At 42.5% G+C, this 20,574-nt stretch overlaps 1 protein-coding gene and 1 pseudogene across 2 annotated transcripts in view; one reads left to right on the forward strand and one right to left on the reverse strand.

Moving 5' to 3' along the window:
- Positions 1-20,574, forward strand: part of Kiaa1549 (KIAA1549 ortholog) — a 143,534-nt gene that overhangs the window by 14,228 nt on the left and 108,732 nt on the right. The gene's annotated exons all lie outside the window — the stretch shown is intronic.
- On the reverse strand, positions 3,200-3,635 carry LOC141419438 (small ribosomal subunit protein eS12 pseudogene; annotated as a pseudogene).

The raw sequence follows: 20,574 nt of genomic DNA on the forward strand, positions 1-20,574 counted from the left end.
CAGGGGGAGGTGAAAAAGAAATAAAAAAACTCTAAAAAAAAAAAAAAAGGGTTGGGAGGAAAGAGGACCACCCACTGATGGGGGGAATAGTATGTTCTTAGGATTCGCTGATGGTCACGTTTGGTGATAAGCTGCCATAAGCACAAAGTGGTTGAACACAACTGAGAGAAAGATATGATTCCTGGAGAAAGTTTTCAGAGGAGACAGTAGTAAGTGATGATAATAAGCACAACAGCTATCTGAGATGGAGTGTGCACTTGTCCCAGGCCAGGCACTTCTAAGCACTTGGCATGTATTAGTTTTATTAAGCTATTGAGTCATGACAAACCTGTATTTGCCAGGTACAATTATTAACTCCATACAGATGAGGAAACTGATACATGAGGAGACAAAAGTCACCTTAGGTCACACAGCTAGTCACTGAGAGAAAAGGATTCCAACTCCAGAGCATCTCAGACAGGAAGACTGGCACCTCTTCCACTGAGATATGTGGGGATTAGTGCGGGTGTGGGCTGACACAGGTAAGGAGGGGAGGAGGCCGCCATTGAGGAAGTTGATGTCTGATAGCCTCTTTTCTTTTCAATGGTGACATGGTCACCACTTAAGTGAAATGGGCTGGAACAGGTTGGGCTCCATGAAAAAAGTTGTTTATAATTTTAGTAGCCATAGCTCATGTAAGAAGGAATAAGTACAATGTCTGTAGCTCATAGAAGGCGGAATAGAGCAGGAAGTGTAGGATTATGAGTGGTGAAGAGCCTGGAGGAGGTGAAGACCACTTGTGTGTGGCAGCATCTCCCTTGTCCCTGTGGGAGATTCATCTGCCATGCTTGGCAACCCCATGCCAGGGTAGAGGAAGTCCATCACAGGGCTGACCCCACAGCAGCTCCTTCAGCTCATGACGAGTCGAACAGATTGGTTTTTTACCCAGATGCTATGATTGCCTCTGCACAATAGGATTTTCCCAGCAGCTCCTCTAAGCAGATTTGAGAGGAAGAGCACCAAGAATCTCCCTGCATGGACCCTAGAATTGGGGACTATGCTCTTTAAGTGCCAAGCTTTGAGTCTTGAAGATTTTTCTGGTTGCTTACAGTCATGATCTATGGTGGTGTTTGGATAATTACCACGAGGGGATGAATTAATATACATCCAATTTTTAGAATATCATTTAGGTAATTTGGTTAAAAAAAAGATGCATGAGAATTCTTGGCCATAGTGCAAAAACAAATCTGTATTTCTTGAGTAGCATGGTATGGACACTTACCTGCATGGGAATGGTTCTGAGCCTGGGTTCTAGTTTGGTTGGGTCATCTTGGATTGTTGCTGAGTGAGTCTGAGGAAGTATCTGCAGTCACCTGTTGGAAAGAAACCAGTCCTCTCTGGACTGGGGAGAAGAAGAGCCATTGATGTGGAAATAGAATGGCAAGACATTGAACCAGGGAGAGAAGCAGTTTCAAAGGACATCCAGGCAAGGCTGTCATCATGGGAAGTGTGTGAGAGATTGTCAAATAGCTCCTGAATAGAACATTACATCTGGGAAGTTACTTAAATATGCATATATATATATACTACCAGTTTCTACATTTGTGGCTCTGACTAGGTGCCCCAGGGCCTGCAGCTTTGTGATCCAGGCTGGAGGAGTTAGAGACTCTTTTGTCAGGGCAAACGGGATGACTTTCAGCCTTTTTATTATTCTGCTCAAGATTCAAATTTTGGAGAGGGAGCTGGGGTTTTGGAATGGTGCCTATTCCTTGATTAGGAGCCAGTGGGCACATTGAGTGACAGTGGTACCTAGATCATGTGCTATGGTAGAGGACTGTGCCCTAAAGCAAGACTTTGGGGGTGTGTGCCAGGGAGGTCAGAACCACAAAGTGCCTGGGGGGGGGCCACATGCCCTCTGTGCTCAGCACAAAACATGTGCGGTGTAATCATAGATAAAGGGTGTACATGCAGAGGATAACCCTCACACAAGGAGGAGAGACAGAAATATGTATTAACTGACATTCTCACAGAAAAATACAATTCCCAAAGACACATGAGGACATGAAGCATGAGGTGTACAAGTCTGTAGGTTAATTGCAGTATATGTAGAGATGTATGTGCTTAAACACAGACATCCTGACTCAACAAAATGCATGGGGGTTGCACGGGAAGGAAGCTGGATAGTAGAGGGTGGATCAAGGAGAGAGGATAGGGGCAGTAGAGGTCAGGAGGGATCAGCAAGTGACTGCCCGACACCAGTTAACATGCTTTAGCAAAGAAGTTGACCAGAGTTTATAATGTGACCTTGGATTTGGCTCGATAGGTCTCTTGGCTGGTTCCCGGCCAGCGTGCTCATTACGTTCATTTGATCAGGACAGAATGATACCACAGATGGCAGTAACTCAGAATATTCCGTCTTTATTTCTTTGATGTGCCTGGATGTGTGCAACAGCCTCTTCCCCCTTTCCTGCCTCACTTCCTGCCTCTCCTACCACACTGCTCTGGACTTGTAGTTCCCCACCAGGAGAACTCTGTTGAAATGTTTTGTGCCATTTTATGCTTTACACATGCTGTTCCTTCCAGGAATGCTCCTTCTGCTCCTCATTTGCCTGATTTCACTTGTCCCTCAAAATCTCAGGCCAGTCATCACCTCCTTCAGGAAGGCTTCCAGAAACCCAGAGTGGTTAGGTGCCCTCTCTTCATGTGCACTCCTATTGTAGCACTGACCAGTGTTGTGATTATTCTTAACTAGATCAGAAACTTCTTGAGAGCAGGAGATTTTGCCTTCCTCCCTCCGTATCCACATCAGCAGTGCCTGCCTAGATCAAGTACCTACTCTGATCAAAATGAATGAATGTTGAATTGTTAATGAATGAGTGAAGGAAGGGGTGAGTCTATGAGTGAACAGTTGGATGGAAAGTGAATGATGGAATGAGCCGGGGCAAGTACTAGCTTGATGAGTTCAGTTGTTGTGACTGGACTTCTAGGCTTCTCTGTAAAGCTGGACTTCCTGTTGCCTTCCATTGCCCTTACCTGCTTTCTCCTCCTGAATCCAAGCTGAGGCTTTTTTTTTAACGTCCTATTCTTTCTTCAGGTCTTAGTTCCTCTCTTGAAACTTAAACCCCTGTAGCGATTAGCTCAGCCCTGTCAACACTGAGTTCCCTGCATGTTGATTCCTTCTGTTCAGATTGGGAAAAAAAAAATTTTTTTTTTCCCCAGTCTGATTATAACTAATACTTTTTTAAAAAAATGAGCCCCAGATTTCACTCGTTCATTTCTTGCATTTGAAGGACTCTTCGATGACATCCTTGGCGTGAGACTTTTTGCCATAATCCTTAACCACCACAAAACTGCAGCCAACCACTTTGTGAGGTTTCTCCTCTCAGTCATTTTCACAGAGGCCGACCCATCCCCCTAGTGTCTTGTTGTCATCAGCCCTAATGAGGCTGGTGTGTGCTCAGCACAAAGACCTCCGACTTGACACACATGGGCTCATTGCAGTTGGGTGCAAGCACACAAAGATGGGTTTGGAGATGGCCTCAGGCTTTGGCAGCTTTGTGAGTTCCCGGTGCCAGGCCGTCATGGATGAGGGCTGTGTCCAGCACCTCGGGTAACGCAGTATTAACGTCCATCACACATCCAGCAGCAATGCTTTCCTTGGCCGTGGTGGTGGATTGTGGGAGAATCTGAATCTTGCCTCCATGCAACTCAGCCGTGGGAGAGAGTGTAAGTGATACTTGTTTATAGATACTTTGAAAAATAGGAAAGTGTATTTAGAAGAAAGTAACCATTTTTATTTACTACCTAGCGGTAACTATTTCTTAAAGATGGACATCTTCTATAGGGCTGGGGTCGTGGCTCAGGCGGTACAGTGCCTGCCTGGATATACATCTTGTAGTCTTTTTAAAAACACACGCACACATAGTATATGATAGACTCTAGTTTTTCATAGAACAGGCTCATACACCCATGGACTTTTGCATCCTGCAGTTTTCATTTTATTGTAAACATTTTCTGTTTTGTTTTTTTTTTCAGAACTGGTTGTTGAACTCAGGGCCTCAAGTTCAACCTCTTGAACTACTCCAGCGACCCTTTTCCCATTGGTTATTTTTGAGACAGAGTCTTGCTTTATGCCTAGACCAGTCTGGACTGTGATCTTCCTATTTGTGCTGTGCTGGGATGGCAGGCATGTACCATGGTGTCCAACCATTGATAGAGATGGGGTCTTGCAAACTTTTGTCCAGGCTAGCCTTGAACTATGATCCTCCCAATCTCTGGCTCCTACAGTATTTTTTAATGAGTGCACAGTATTCATTTATGCAGCAGAATTTTCCAAGTCACTGCTTCTTGATCTTTTGGCTAAGATCAAGTGCAGGATTTTCTAAGCCATTTCTAAATAACTTGGTGTCTGTATTGGTCCTTATTTGTGCTGTTCTATAAAATCCTGGGATGTACCTCTTTGTATATAGATCTTTGAGCTTCTGGTTATTTGCTTTAGGGTAGTTTTATTATTATTATTTGGAAGTACGTGGGTTTGAACAAAGGCCTCATGCTTGTAAGGCAGGTGCTCTACCACTGGAACCACGCCACCAGCCCCTCCTTTAGGGTAGCTTTAAAGAAGGAAAATAATAATAATTAAAAAAAATAAAAAAGGAGAATAGCTGAGTTATGAGGGTAGACTTGAAAAGAAAAAAGCATGTGTATGTGTGTTAACCAGAATTCTTTCCAGAACAACTTTAAAAATATACCCGTGTTGGGATTTTATTTATTTATTTATTTTTTTCAAATTTATTTATTTATTTATTTTTGGTGGTACTGGGGAATGAACTCAGGGCCTCATGCTTGCTAGGCAGGCTCTCTACCACTTAGCCAACCCCCATCCCCGTGTTGGGATTTTAGAAGGAGGTTTCTAGTTTGTAAAGTTCAGCAATTTTCCAGATAGAAAATACCTGGTCAGATTGCTGTGTCCCCAGCCCTGCTGTCTGGTTATCGTCTGTCTCACACATGAACCTGTGTTCACTCAGGAAGGATCACTGTCCAAGAGTCGGTGTGGGTGGCATTGAGAATGTTAGCTGTGCCTGGGTGGGAACAGGCTAGTACTGTTGTTCCCGGGCTGGTGACATGACCTGGTATGAAAGGACCCGAGTGGAGGAACATGGGACTCTTTCCTGGATCATCCAGAATGGAAGTCTGCTCCCCCACAGGGCAGCCGAGCTGCCTCTCCTTTGTGAAGTGCCTCTTCCTTGACCCTCTTTTTACCACAGCTGTGTTTAGTGTCCCTATTCTAATTTCCCAACTTGAATTACAGTGATTACTTGATTTCTAAAATTGTGGTAAAATACATATAGCATAAAATTGACCATCCTAACCATGCTTAAGTATATGGTCCAGTAGTGTTACGTATCTTCATAACTCTTTTCATCTTGAAAAACTGAAACTTTATCCATTAAAAAGCAGCTCCTTATTCCCCTGCCCTCAGGCCCCTGGGAACCATGATTCTCCTTTCTGTTTCTGTGAGTTTGACTCCTCTGGTGCCTCAGATAAAGTAGAATCATACAGTACTTGTCCTCATTTCACTTAATATGTCCCCAGGGTTCTTCCTTGTTGTATCATGTATCACCATTTCCTTCCTTTTAAAGGCTTTATAGTACTCCATTGTATGTCTGAAATCCATTTTGTTTATTCCTTCATCCCTCCATGGATGTGTGGGTTGTTTCTACCTTTTGGCTTTTGTGAATCACAGTGATTTATTTTTAATTCTGTGTCCTCTACCAGACTATGAACAGTATGAGAGTAGGGACAGTGTCTGCTTCATTTCCAGGTCCTGGAAATTCTGCTGTCTCTGGCACGTGGTAAGAGGTGAGTCAGTGTTTGAATGAGGAAGTGGTGGAGCCACCTAGGGGTTCCTCAGAGGAGGGCCCTGTGTGTGGTGACTTCATCTGAGTTCTGTCGGTCTCTGTGGCACCATCGTAAGCACTGTGACTTTGCTGTCTGTCTGTTTGTGTTGTCCTCAGTCTCCAAGTCTCCTGCCAAATGCTTTTCTCATTGGCTGCTTTTCTCTCCTTGCCACACCTCATCCCACAGTCCTGAGACTGTCAGACTCCTCTGTAGCACACAGGCCTTCCCCTGTCGCGCACCATGTCACCCTTCTCCTCAGGGACTGCACAGTCCACCCTCCTGTTAGGGGAGGCGAGGCACAATGTGAGTTGGGGCTGTGACATCCGTTGGGGGCGGAGGACACTGAGGCAGGGGAATTAGCTGACAGGTGGGGTGGGCACTCACTGACTGAGGCCAGAGGCCAGAGCCCGGGTGGTCTTCCCTGGCTGCCGTGGAGAGCAGTGGTGGATGTAAGGAGGCTGCTTGCTCCACATTGTTCAGACTGTGAGTGGGGCAGTTCAGGTCTAGTGTAGCCTTCCCCTGCTCTCCAGCCTCCCATCAGACCTGATCCCTCTCTACACTGCCTGTGTGCCTACTGGCCCTCTGTGCCCTCTGACATCCTGCTCAAGTGCATTTCCCAAAGCCAGCAGTGCCTGCCTAGATCCCTCAGCTTCCTGAATCCTCGTCCTCTTCAGAGTAAAGTTCCGCCCTCACTTTCACTGTTAGAGTTCAAGTGCATGCACACTGTGGTTCACAGCTTTTAGCCGTTCCTGTCTGCTGTTCATTTGTTCTTCTTAGGAGCTGGCTTTATTATTATTATTGTTTTTGTTGTTGTTATTGTTAATTTATTGCTAGGCAGTTGCTCTACCACTTGAGCCATGCCCCAGGCATTTATGCATTGGTTATTTTTGAGACTGGGGCTCAGTTTATGCCTGGGCCAGCCTAGACCAGGAGCCCTCTGTTTATGCTTCCCACATATCTTGGATGACAAGTGTGCATTGCCATGCCAGATTTTTATTGGTTGAGCTGGGGTTTTGCAAACGTTTGCCCAGGCTGGCCTTGAACTGCCTCCTGAGTAACTAGAATTACAGGCAAGGGTCACCATGCCCAGCTACTATTCTTACATATCTGACTTCTTAGGCAGATTCCCGCCCCCTTGCTAGCACTACGCATACAACCTGTTGTCCCTCAGGATCTGTTGGGGGACTGGCTCCAGGACCCCCATGGGTATCACAATCCCAGGATGCTTGTGCTCTTTGCACACGGCCCATGCACACCTTCTGCTGTAATTAATAGCTCATATAAAGTGAATGCGATGCAAATAGTTTTTGTGCTGTATTGTTTAGGGAATAATGAGAAAAAGTCTGTACATGCTCAGTGCAGACACTTTTTTTTTTTAGTATTTCCAGTTCTCCTTTGGTTGAATGGAAAGACGCAGAACCTGTGGGCAGAACCTGTGGGCAGGCTGCCATGATATTCATGCTGATTACTAATATTTTATTGGAGCTAAGGTGCCATCGATGGTGTGAGATGCCATTTATTTTCTGTGCCTTTGAGAAAGAAAAATCATGAAGGAAACACTGCCATTCAAACTGTGATCCACTATTGGTTGATTGTGAATGCAGTCTGATTTCAGATAGCTTCAAATGCGAGAGTGTGGGGTGGGAGAACCATTAGAACAGACGATTATATCTGTACTGTGTGGAAGAGGGATGAGAAAACTTATAAATATTGCAGGAAAAGGTTTGAAAGTTTTTTTAAGAATTCCAGGCTAGGAATGTAGCACAGTAGTAGAGCGCTTGCCTAGCATGCATTAAGTCCTGAGTTTGATCTCAGCACTGAAAAAAAAATTCTAATTGTATTTCTGGTGAGTCTCTTCCTAGAAATGTGGTTCACATAACTTTTGCTTTAGAATTTTGCATGTTTCCCATAATGTCTGTTCTTTTCTAAGGTGACTTTTGTCTCTATTTCCTCTGTGTTTTCTTTCATGAATTTTTCTTTGTTTGTTGTTGTTGTTGTTTTTTGGCCTCACCTGTGTAGGAGGTTCTTGTTTGTTTTTTGAAGTTTTCTTTTAGACTTCATTAGTTTTATGATTTTTTTTTTTCTATTATTGCACCTGAAAAGAAATAGAGATGAAACTCTTTTCAAAACAAGAGTGATTCTGGCTGGGCACTGGTGGCTCACGCTTGTAATCCTAGCTACTCAGGAGGTGGAGGTCAGGAGGATCAAGGTTCAAAGTCAGCCTGGGCAAATAGTTCACAAGACTTTATCTCAAAACCCTTCACAAAAAGTAGGGCTGGTGAAGTGGCTTAAGGTGTAGGCCCTGAGTTCAAGCCCTGGTACTGCAAAAAAAAAAAAAAAAAAAAAGATTCTGAGCAGAACTCTGAAGTAATGAAATTTGATCACTTCTTTTAAAGGGTTGCTGACTCATTTGTCCTCATGAATTCTGTGCTCTTGTCATTCTTGTCATTGTGATTCTTGGTCACTGCCTAAACATTCCGTCTAGACTTGCATGCTCTTTATTTTTCTCGAGACCTCTATTTGCTAGACTTTCTCCTTTTTGAACATTGCTTACCAAGGGTTTCAGCTCATTAGGGGTTGCCCTTGTTGTAAAGACCTTCTTGAACATTCTATTCCTTTTTTTTTTTTTTTGGTGCTGGGGACCGAACTCAGGGCCTTGCACTTGCCAGGCAAGTGCTCTCCACTGAGCTAAATCCCCAACCCCTAGAACATTCTAGAATTCTTCCTTTTGATAGTCTCAAGATGATCACAAAGTAACAGAAGTGATCAGAACAAGCCTTAGTGTCTCCAATGCCAAGTGTAAATTTCAATGAGTGAAAATACAGTTTAGGACTAGAGTCTAAATGCTTTGCTAAATTAGACTCATTAGGTGATTATTCTCTTAGCAGCTGGTTAGGGCTTCAGGCCTCGGAATTCACATCAGAGCTCACAATTCTCTCTACTTAATTGTGAGTGACCTTGTCTACATGTGGAGTCCTCAGTTTATTCTTGGAAACTAAGTTTTTCATGGCTGAGCAGAATGTGAACAAGAAGATTTTTTTTTTGAGCTAAGTGCTTGCTGTGTCGTCCATGTTGGTTTCTAGCTCAGTGATCTTCTTGCCTTCACCTCCTGAGTGCTAAAACTGCACACAAACAGAGCCTGGCTCGTGTTTGCTTTTATGTTCTGAGCCTCTTTCCTCTTAGGTCCTGTGATTATTAAAATCACTTGCTGTCTCCTCTATGTGTCTAATGTTGCTTACACCTAGAATCCTGAATTCTTATTTTTCTAGGCTGTATTATTGTAGTATTAACTGACATTTTTCTTTTTTAAGGAAACTTAACACATTAGTCCAGTGGCTGTTAAACTTGTATATAATAGAGTTACCAGTGAAGCTTTAAAGTTCAGACCATACCCTGCCAAGTTGAGTCAAAATCTCTTAGGATGAGAACCAGGCATTAGGAAAGTTCTGGATTTTTCTGACCTGCAGCCCAGGTTAGCCCTTTCCTACACTATCTCATTTAAACCACACAATGATCCTGGAAGGAAACATGAGGGATGGGATTGATTGACTCTGGGTTACTAGAGATTCCAACCCAGTTGTCCGATGGTAAGCGACTATTCTGTCTGTCCATACTGCTGTGCACTGGAGCCAGACGGCTGGGTCTGTAATATTTATAAAGCTGACGTGTTGCCATCAGCTCATGAAGTGCTTTGAATGTCATGGCTTGCATGCAGGCATGTATAGTGTGTGCTTTTCTCATGTCGTTTGTGCATCATGGTAATCGAATTTCCACTGGATCAGGAGTATTTGCGAATTAACATTTTATGAACTCACATTGTCCCTGAATGATCCTAGAGGAATGACTTAAGTTTCGGTGCTTTATTAAAATGTGTGCTTATTTTGAATCGGTAGGTTTGTGAGGAAAGCAGGTGTTCTCATCTGCCCAGTGTACTGATGGTGTAAGCCAGCACCAGCTTGGCCATTCATCTGGGAGCAGTCCCTGGGGCCAGCTTGTATGTGCATACCTCTCTAGGGGGAAATGTAGGGGCAGGATGTCTGTTGTGTGGTCAAGGAAGCTCCCAGGGAAAGGAACGAGAGGACTAGTGACTGGGGTGACCACGGGATGAAGGAGACTGTTCTGGAGAGAGCAGACTTCTGGTGTTTGAAGCAAGAAGGAAGATAGGGAGGGATGGACAGAGGGAAGCCTCCTTGAACCGTGTGTTCTGTGATGCTTTGTTGGGATTCAGGAGACTCAGGGAAGGTGTGTAGGTAGGGGAAGGGAGCAGTGCACTTGACCTTGAGAAAGAAGAGATGGTAAGGGGGCACCTGAGGTGATAGAGATAGGCTGAGGTGAGGGTGAAGGTGGCTGAGCACCTCCTGTGAGATGGTGCTTGTAACTTCAGCCAAGCAGGAGAGAGAATGTGACGGAGAGTGACATTCTCCTCCTAGGGAGAGTAGGAGTCCAGGTGCTTCTGGAGTTGCCCCAGGCTGTGGTCTAAACCTTGGGGCTGGCCAGGGCTGGCGGGCCACTGGCTGGCCTTCAGCAGTACCTAGACACAGCCTGGGAAGATGTGTCTCTTCTAGAGCAAATCGAGTTCATGGGAGGGTTGTCCCTCATGTGAAACAATTGGGAAGTGATTATTCTGGTACCAACTAGTGTTTAAATGACAGGGGTCCCCTGGGGCACTTAAATATATCTCAGCTCCCAGAGATGTTTCACGCAACTTTTCAAGAATTCATCTCATCACGAAAATCAAGGCTCAGAAGTGAGTTTTCCCTCCAGAAGGCTAGTGAGGACAGAGAGTAACCTTACCTTTTGTGACCTGCTTGGTTGAGTGGCTTTTGAACTACGTTGGGATCTGTTAGAAGTGTTTTAAGGATTTGGCAAATTTGATAGGAATTTATTTTTAAAAAATTGTATGTATAAATTGAATAATTTCTAACTTTTAAAATGAAAGTATAGTACACACAGTGTGTGTGGGCATCATAAAAATGGAGCCCAATGAATTTGCACAAACGGATTGTAGTCATAAAACAATACCAAGAAGAAGCAGGAACATTTCCTGCCCCTCAGAAGTCCCCCTGTGTCTCCTTTCCAGTCACCTCCAGGGTAATGGATGTGCTGGTTTCTAACAGCTGAAATATTGAATCAGCATGTGTGATCATGTTGCATACAAATTTTAGCACAGTGGAGACCCGTGAGGTGTTGGCTTCTGGTGCTGGGATGACTTGTTCTTGTGTGGATCTTGGAGGAAGATGGCCACAACTGTCTACTTGAAAATATGGGAAGGTGTGCTTGGGACAGTCTTTTGAAGTTAAGGGTTTAAGCAAGCCTCTGTGGCTTTGCTTAAGTTGCCCCAGTGCTGTGCTGGGGGTTGGCACAGGGGTATTTGCTTGGCTTGGTGTGTGGCATCTGTCCATGATTTTGATGAGCCTGCCTGTCATAGGTAGTCTTGGGATCTGTACCAGGTCCTCAGTGCTCCTGGCCCCTGCATTTGGGCTAAGGCATGCAAGCCAGGACTAGTGACTTCAGGGACTAGCTATCTTGAGGCCAATATATCCTGGTCCTCTTCTTCAGAGCTTGAGCCTGAGGAAGTGGTTTTGTTTTTCTACAGATTTATTTATTGTTTGAAATGTTGGCAGAGTTGCCAGCATTTAAAAATCAGGAGTCTTCTTTTGGAGTAAGTGAATACCTATTCTGCAGAGCCCACTTTGCTGAAGTATACCAGAGTGCTGTCCTTGGACTTGAGCTGTTCATTTTGGGAGGTTTTCTCCTGGGCCTCCTCCCTCCCTGGACTGTTTCTTAAGCGTCTTCTGGGATTGCATAGGCAGCACTTTAAGGAGCATCACCACTGCAGGTGTCATGCCCTCAGGATTTTCTCTGGACCAACCAACTTGCATGACCACAAGCTCTCATCCAGATCAGCAGGCACCATATATTTTATTTTGTTATTATTTTTATCTTTCAATCTAACTTTTGATTATACTTTCATAAGGCACAAAGTTATGAATAGTGTAGTATCCCTCCTATCCTGTCACCCAGCCATCTTAATTCCTCATCTCAAAGGGTCTGGATGTCTAATGAAGCCTCCCAGAAATAACTCACATGCTTCCTGTTCTGGACCATTCTTTTTTATTTATTTATTTTCATTTAATAACGCACCCTAGAGACTATTCTGTGTCAGTACTTTAAGGAGAGTGCTCACATTCTGTTGTATGGATTGGCACTTTGAAAAGAATTTTAGGATAATTTGACTTTAGCTGCTTGAGGTCAGGGGTGCCCCTTCTGGTTCACCCAGTCCCCACTACTCCCTGTTTGATGTCCATGAAGCCCTGCCAGGGCACCCAAGGCATGTGCAGTGCTCTGCGGGTCCTGGCCGTCCTTCAGCACTCATCTAGGAAGGCCTTCTCCTGGTGCATCTCATACTATTTTGGAAATTCTCTTCCTCTTGCAGCCACACTTGTCATCCCAAGAATTTACAAGCTCCCTGTGCCTCTCTTTTTTGTGTTTCTGTGGCATCCAGCAGTCTTCATGGCACCTGGTAGACACTCAGTAAATAAATACTGACTTGATGAACCTGGATGAATCGACCTTCACTACCTCAGTGCTGGTTGGCCCCTTGAGTCCTGGGTAAATTGTTAGTGAGGACCTACAGGCTTGCACTCGAATCCTGTCTCTCTCCCAACTGTGTGAGGAGAGAGCTAGCAGAACAGGCTTTTGTCCACTGGGGTGGCATGGGAAGAAGACATTAGAGCTTCTCTGTGCTTTTTAAAACATCTTTTTTTTTTTTTTGTATATAAAAGTAAGTTTTACTGATATCTAATATATTGGTTGACCCTGACATCCTCAGTTGGTCTATATGACAGAAGGTTTCATGTCACATATGGAGAGTAAAGTATCCTGAGTACAAACAGGAATCCCATGACATGGAGGGGTTGCAAGTGGGTTTGTCACCTGCTTGTCTTTCAGTGACTGGGATTGAAGGGAGGTGATTGAAGGGAGTGCTCTGTTAAATGGATTTTCAAGTTATATAAGTAATTTGAAGCTTATATAAATGAAGTTTTCATAACTGGCTGGATGATCTAAAATGATTTTGTTGAGGGGGTAGAAACCTGTGGGTTGAAGATGGTATAACAAGAGAGCAAGAAATGAGAATACTCTTACTCCCATTGTCAGCCTCGCTATACTGTAAAACCAGTAGCTGTGTCTGTTTGACACTTCTGTATTAGTTTGCTAGGGCTGTGTAACAAAGTATCCTGTGCTATGGGTTAAAACAGCAGAAGTTTATTCACTCACAGTTTTGTAGGTCAGAAGTTCTCAGTCAGGTTATTGGCAGGATTGTGCTCCCTCTGACAGCTCTAGGGGAGGGTCCTTCTTTGCCTCTTTTGGCTTCTGGCATTTGTTGGTGATTCTTGGTATTCCTTGGGTCCATCACAGAGCTGTCTTCTTCCACTGTGTCTTCACATTATCTTCCCTCAGTGTGTCCTCATAACCATCCCTCCGTGTGTGTCCATATTACCCCATATTAATGAGGATACCAGTCATCCTAATGATATCACTTTAACTTGATTGCTTCTATGAAGATCTTATTTCCAAATAAGGTCACGTTTGGCAATACTGTGGGTTATCACATTTTTTTGGGAGGGGCACAGTTCCTCCTATAAGCATATCTAATTATAGATACTGAGGTGGCCCCTGAATGTTGAAATTCATTACTATGAGAATAAAAAAAGAAATTCATCAATACAATTGGAAGTGCAGTTTATATCAATACTCACTATCAAGGAACCCCAAATCAGTTTGATTTTGCCTTCACATGTGAGCATGTGTGAATATGAAGTTATTTTTTGTGTGTTTACCTTATTTTAAAAATTGCTTTTGCTTTTATGTATGCTGTGTAGCACAGGATGGCTTCAAACTCACTGTGTAGTCCAGGATGGCCTCAAAGTCTTGATCTTCCTACCTCAGCCTCCTGAGTGCTGGGATCACAGATGTGTACCTCCAATCCCTGGCTTCTAGTTTTTAAATAAAGTACGTATATGAAGGAGTGCTTAGAAATTTTTTTAAATTATTAACTGGGCGCATGACCCAGTGTGTTTGGAGACAAGCACCTGGGCTGTCTGAGGAGTGGGGTCACATGCATGCAAGGCCATCTCCCCCTCTGTTAACATTTGGCTTTTGTAGGTTTTCCAACCTTTCTAGTTTCAGTTTTCTCATTTGTGAAATGGATTGTTAGGGGAAGTCAGTGATGTAATTCCTAAAAGGTGCTCAATGCAGAACTTGGTATTTAGCAGGCAGTCAGTAAAGAGAAGTCATCATGGATGTTAATGAGCTGGCTTTCCTTGTTTTCCCTGGTAGCTTATTTTATTTAATATTTCACATCAGGGAAATTGGAAAACACAGGGGTCCACATATTTCACTTGAATCTCACCTGGATGGATAATGATTCTGTACGAATGAATGTAAAAGTGGTGAGATGGGTGTGGAAGGGGGCCTGAGTTTACTTTTATCCCTCCTGCTTGATGTGAACATGTTGATAAATCAAGTCAACGTGAGTCCACTGCTGTGGTTTTCCTACTCCAGTTGGCAGTGGGGTGCTGGGGTGTGTGTGTGTGGGGGGGGAGGGTGGCTTGGGAACTTTTACCTGTTCTCTCATCCTCTCTCCCTAGGCTGTCCAGTAAAGATGCAATGCACCCCAGTGGTTCTCTGCAGGGGGGAGAGCATTACAGACAGTGGGTGGGGTCTGGGATCCAAAGAACTGGTGACCTCTAGGTGCCTTCATATGGGCTGCTATTAGGCCTTTTTTGTTAAAAGTTAGAATATTTTTGGTCTGTGAGAGACTTTTCTTTCTGTCCTTATAGCCAAGCAAAGAGTGAGTAATTGTCTCCTGACAGTAGAGTGGTTTCAAATTCTCACTGAGGATGCCCTGTGTTTCTTATTTAAATAGCCTCAATAATCAAGAGTCTTTCTCTCTTAAAGCCCACTGATTCCTCTGGAGAAATCAACTAAGGCTCACATACAAGGAGAAAACCCATTTTTAAAAGAACAAATTATATAACCAGTGTTTGAAAGCAGAGAATAAAAAGCCTCACTCAGTAAATGTAACAATGGATACAATGTATTGTTTGGTTTCAAATTATCCTGATACATTAAGCCAGTTAAGGAGGAAAGGGAGATGAGAGGCAGTCCCCAAGGACTGAGAAGAGGTTTGCAGAGGGGATGGAGAAAGATTGGGGGTAAGGAAGATTGGGAGGTGGAGAAAGTAAAAGGGAGAGGAGAAGGAGGAAGGGGAGGGCATTAGTAAATTTGGATGAGAGATTAGCTTAAACATGTTCTTTGCCTAACTTGCTGGTGGCTTACACTGTGGGGTATATTTTAAAATTGCCAAATCACATGAAAAAAAATCAGCCTTTTACATAATCTTACTTAAAAAGTGGTCACTGTAGTTAATGGTGATGTATTCCTGAAAAAATACTGAAGGATGAATTTAATATGCCTACACGAAAACATGTTACCAGGGTGGTTTTAAACTGGGGGTGGCCAGAAGTCAATCACAGTCTTTGGGCAAGACGGTACAAGTGACTTCATGCTCTAAATACATAAAATTGATAGATGAAATACAAATGAAGAAAGCCAAAAAGTCTGATTTATCTTTAAAGCAAGTAATGACCTCTGTGAACCAGCAGTGATAGAAAGCTTCAAAGTAGTTAGAGGGCTAAGATTAGCTTCTGGAAAGCGGAGGGCTCGCCTTGAAAAGTGTACTGGCAACTGAACTCAGCAGCTGCTAACAGCTCCGAGTTGGTACCTGGATAACAGCTGTGCATGTGTGCAGTGGCGTTAATAGAGGTGATTAGTACCTTCTTTTCTAGGAGCTCTGAACATGTTCTAGGACATGAGATGTCTTAGACTTGGTGGTCCCTAAGAGACCTGGATGAGGCTTAAAATGTGCATTCCTTGACTCTTTCCCTCAGAGTTTGTAAATCCATAGTTTTAAAAGATCCTCAGTGATTCTGAGATCATGCCCCTTTAAGAAACACTGTCCTGGTAGAAAGGAGAATCAACTTACCCCAATTAAGTGGGGATAAGGATGCTTACTTTGGACCAAGGAGTTGGTATATTTGAGCCCCCCAGTTGACTGTCTTTAATTTTTTGATAACATACAAATAAAATTTGCTATTTTAAAGTGGCATTAAACATATTCACAATATTGTACATCCATCACTGCTGCCTATCTACCCCCACCCCCCAGTGCCTGTTTTTTTTTTTTTTTGTCTCTATGGATTTGCCTGTTCTGAACCATTCATATAAGTAGAATCATATAATGTGTAGAATCATACATATTTGTGTATGTGTGTTGTGTGTGTATGACTGCTTTCACTTAGTATAATGTTTTCGAGGTTTTTGTTGAATATATCAATGTTCCATTCTTTTTTTATGGTTGAGTGGTATTTATCATACAGACATACCACATTTAGTTTACTCATTAGTTGCTGGATGAAATACAAATAAAGCGAAAAAGTCTGATTAGTCTCCAAAGCTAATAAGTGTTAGCTATTGTGAATAGTATTGCTGTAAACATTTATGTACAAGTTTTTGTTTAAGCACCTGTCTTAATGTTTTGGGGAGTATACCTGAGAGTGGAGTTACTGGGCTATGTGATAATTCTGCATTTAACTTGAGATCGCTCAACTCTTGCACAGTGGATAATAGCAGCCATGACAGGGTTTCAATTTCTTCACATCCTCACCAATCAATACTTACTTTCCATTTTTTTTTCCTAATATGGTCACCTTATGGGTATAATTTGGCATTTTATTATGGTTTTCATTTGCATTTTCCTGATGAATTTGAGCATCTTTTCTTGTCATTGGCAATTCTGTTGCTTTTGAGTTTAAAGTTATTTAGAAGCTAGTGGTGATGAGGAGAGGTCTGGCTAAGGATACAAAGTTTCAAGGAGGAAAAGCTGCTGTGCAACATGTTGACTATACTTAGTAACCATGTTGTGACCTTGATAAATGCTTAGAAAGTGGGTTTTAAGTGTTCCCTCCATAAAAAAGATAACTAAGTGATGTTTGTTGGCTTGGTTTAGTCATCCCACAATGTCTACATATATCAAAGCATATTGTGTACTATAAGTATATACAATTTTATTTATCAGTTTAAAAACTAAGAGAATAAAAAGGGGATGATGAAATTATTCTGACAGGTGGTGATTTCTTAATGTAGGAATTAGTTTTGTATGTTGTGACTGCAGCTGCAGGTGCTGGGGGCAGATAGCCCAGGGCTCTAGGCTTTGGGCAAACCAAAACTTATGGTGCCTGTCATACAATGCTATGACAACAGCACCTCCACTTGGGCTTTGCAAGACAGGAAGCATCCAGGCACAAAGCGAGTCCTGTAGGACTGTCATCGTCAGCATTGTCACAAACAAAGTGATCTATTTTTTTTAATTGCTTTATTATTCATATGTGCATACAAGGCTTGGGTCATTTCTCCCCCGTTGTGATCTGCTGTTATGTCCCTTTTTCTTCTGGGTCCAGCAAGCTGCCTTAGCATCTTCCATGGTGATAGATGGATACTTGTGGGTTGGCCATCTGCTGTGGGAGGCCCTAGGTGACCATCAACAGGTTGCTGGGGATAGCAGGCAGGTCATTTGGTTCATTGTAGTCCTTTCTTGACTTTTCTTACAGTCCAACCTCTAGCTTATCCCTGCCATCCAACACCTGGGAAAGCTAGTCCCTGGGAAACTTCCTGACCCCTCCATCTATCTCCTCCTTAGGCCTCCCTTGGGCCTAACTGTCTGTAACCAGGTTCAAGATCGTCCTCTGGCAGAGTGCATGTACAGTCCTGTCTGTACAGCAGTAGTGTTCTACATGTTATTTTGATTGTTTTTTTTTTTTTTGTGTGTGTGTTTTTTCCTTAACGGTTTCTTTTTTTTTTTTTTTTTTCTTTTATTATTCATATGTGCATACAAGGCTTGGTTCATTTCTCCCCCCTGCCCCCACACCCTCCCTTACCACCCACTCCACCCCCTCCCGCTCCCCCCCTCAATACCCAGCAGAAACTATTTTGCCCTTATCTCTAATTTTGTTGTAGAGAGAGTATAAGCAATAATAGGAAGGAACAAGGGGTTTTGCTGGTTGAGATAAGGATAGCTATACAGGGCATTGACTCACATTGATTTCCTGTGCGTGGGTGTTACCTTCTAGGTTAATTCTTTTTAATCTAACCTTTTCTCTAGTTCCTGGTCCCCTTTTCCTATTGGCCTCAGTTGCTTTAAGGTATCTGCTTTAGTTTCTCTGCATTAAGGGCAACAAATGCTAGCTAGTTTTTTAGGTGTCTTACCTATCCTCACCCCTCCCTTGTGTGCTCTCGCTTTTATCATGTGCTCATAGTCCAATCCCATTGTTGTGTTTGCCCTTGATCTAATGTCCACATATGAGGGAGAACATACGATTTTTGGTCTTTTGAGCCAGGCTAACCTCACTCAGAATGATGTTCTCCAATTCCATCCATTTACCAGCGAATGATAACATTTCATTCTTCTTCATGGCTGCATAAAATTCCATTGTGTATAGATACCACATTTTCCTAATCCATTCGTCAGTGCTGGGGCATCTTGGCTGTTTCCATAACTTGGCTATTGTGAATAGTGCTGCAATAAACATGGATGTGCAGGTGCCTCTGGAGTAACAGTCTTTTGGGTATATCCCCAAGAGTGGTATTGCTGGATCGAATGGTAGATCGATGTCCAGCTTTTTAAGTAGCCTCCAAATTTTTTTCCAGAGTGGTTGTACTAGTCTACATTCCCACCAACAGTGTAAGAGGGTTCCTTTTTCCCCGCATCCTCGCCAACACCTGTTGTTGGTGGTGTTGCTGATGATGGCTATTCTAACAGGGGTGAGGTGGAATCTTAGTGTGGTTTTAATTTGCATTTCCTTTATTGCTAGAGATGGTGATCATTTTTTCATGTGTTTTCTGGCCATTTGAATTTCTTCTTTTGAGAAAGTTCTGTTTAGTTCACCTGCCCATTTCTTTATTGGTTCATTAGTTTTGGGAGAATTTAGTTTTTTAAGTTCCCTGTATATTCTGGTTATCAGTCCTTTGTCTGATGTATAGTTGGCAAATATTTTCTCCCACTCTGTGGGTGTTCTCTTCAGTTTAGAGACCATTTCTTTTGATGAACAGAAGCTTTTTAGTTTTATGAGGTCCCATTTATCTATGCTATCTCTTAGTTGCTGTGCTGCTGGGGTTTCATTGAGAAAGTTCTTACCTATACCTACTAACTCCAGAGTATTTCCTACTCTTTCTTGTATCAACTTAAGAGTTTGGGGTCTGATATTAAGATCCTTGATCCATTTTGAGTTAATCTTGGTATAGGGTGATATACATGGATCTAGTTTCAGTTTTTTGCAGACTGCTAACCAGTTTTCCCAGCAGTTTTTGTTGAAGAGGCTGCTATTTCTCCATCATATATTTTTAGCTCCTTTGTCAAAGATAAGTTGCTTATAGTTGTGTGGCTTCATATCTGGATCCTCTATTCTGTTCCACTGGTCTTCATGTCTGTTTTTGTGCCAGTACCATGCTGTTTTTATTATTATTGCTTTGTAATATAGTTTGAAGTCAGGTATTGTGATACCTCCTGCATTGTTCTTTTGACTGAGTATTGCCTTGGCTATTCGTGGCCTCTTGTGTTTCCATATAAATTTAACAGTAGATTTTTCAATCTCTTTGATGAATGTCATTGGAATTTTGATGGGAATTGCATTAAACATGTAGATTACTTTTGGGAGTATAGACATTTTTACTATGTTGATTCTACCAATCCATGAGCATGGGAGATCTCTCCACTTTCTATAGTCTTCCTCAATCTCTTTCTTCAGAAGTGTATAGTTTTCCTTGTAGAGGTCTTTCACATCTTTTGTTAGGTTTACACCTAGGTATTTGATTTTTTTTGAGGCTATTGTAAATGGAATTGTTTTCATACATTCTTTTTCCGTTTGCTCATTGTTAGTGTATAGAAATGCTAATGATTTTTCTATGTTGATTTTATATCCTGCTACCTTGCTATAGCTATTGATGATGTCTAGAAGCTTCTGAGTAGAGTTTTTTGGGTCTTTAAAGTATAGGATCATGTCGTCTGCAAATAGGGATATTTTGACAGTTTCTTTACCTATTTGTATTCCTTTTATTCCTTCTTCTTGCCTAATTGCTCTGGCTAGGAATTCCAGTACTATGTTGAATAGGAGTGGAGATAGTGGGCATCCTTGTCTGGTTCCTGATTTTAGAGGGAATGGTTTTAATTTTTCTCCGTTAAGTATAATGCTGGCTGTAGGTTTGTCATATATAGCTTTTATAATGTTGAGGAACTTTCCTTCTATTCCTAGTTTTCTTAGAGCTTTTATCATGAAATGATGTTGGATCTTATCAAAGGCTTTTTCTGCATCTATTGAGATGATCAAGTGGTTTTTGTCTTTGCTTCTGTTAATGTGGTTTATTACGTTTATTGATTTTCATATGTTGAACCACCCCTGCATCCCTGGGATGAAGCCTACCTGGTCGTGGTGAATAATCTTTTTGATGTGTTGCTGAATTCGGTTTGCCATTATTTTGTTGAGGATTTTTGCATCAATGTTCATTAAGGAGATTGGCCTATAGTTCTCCTTTTTGGAGGTGTCTTTGCCTGGTTTTGGGATAAGTGTAATACTGGCTTCA

The sequence above is a fragment of the Castor canadensis genome, chromosome 2 (assembly GCF_047511655.1).
Source record: "Castor canadensis chromosome 2, mCasCan1.hap1v2, whole genome shotgun sequence".
Lineage (NCBI taxonomy): Eukaryota > Metazoa > Chordata > Mammalia > Rodentia > Castoridae > Castor > Castor canadensis.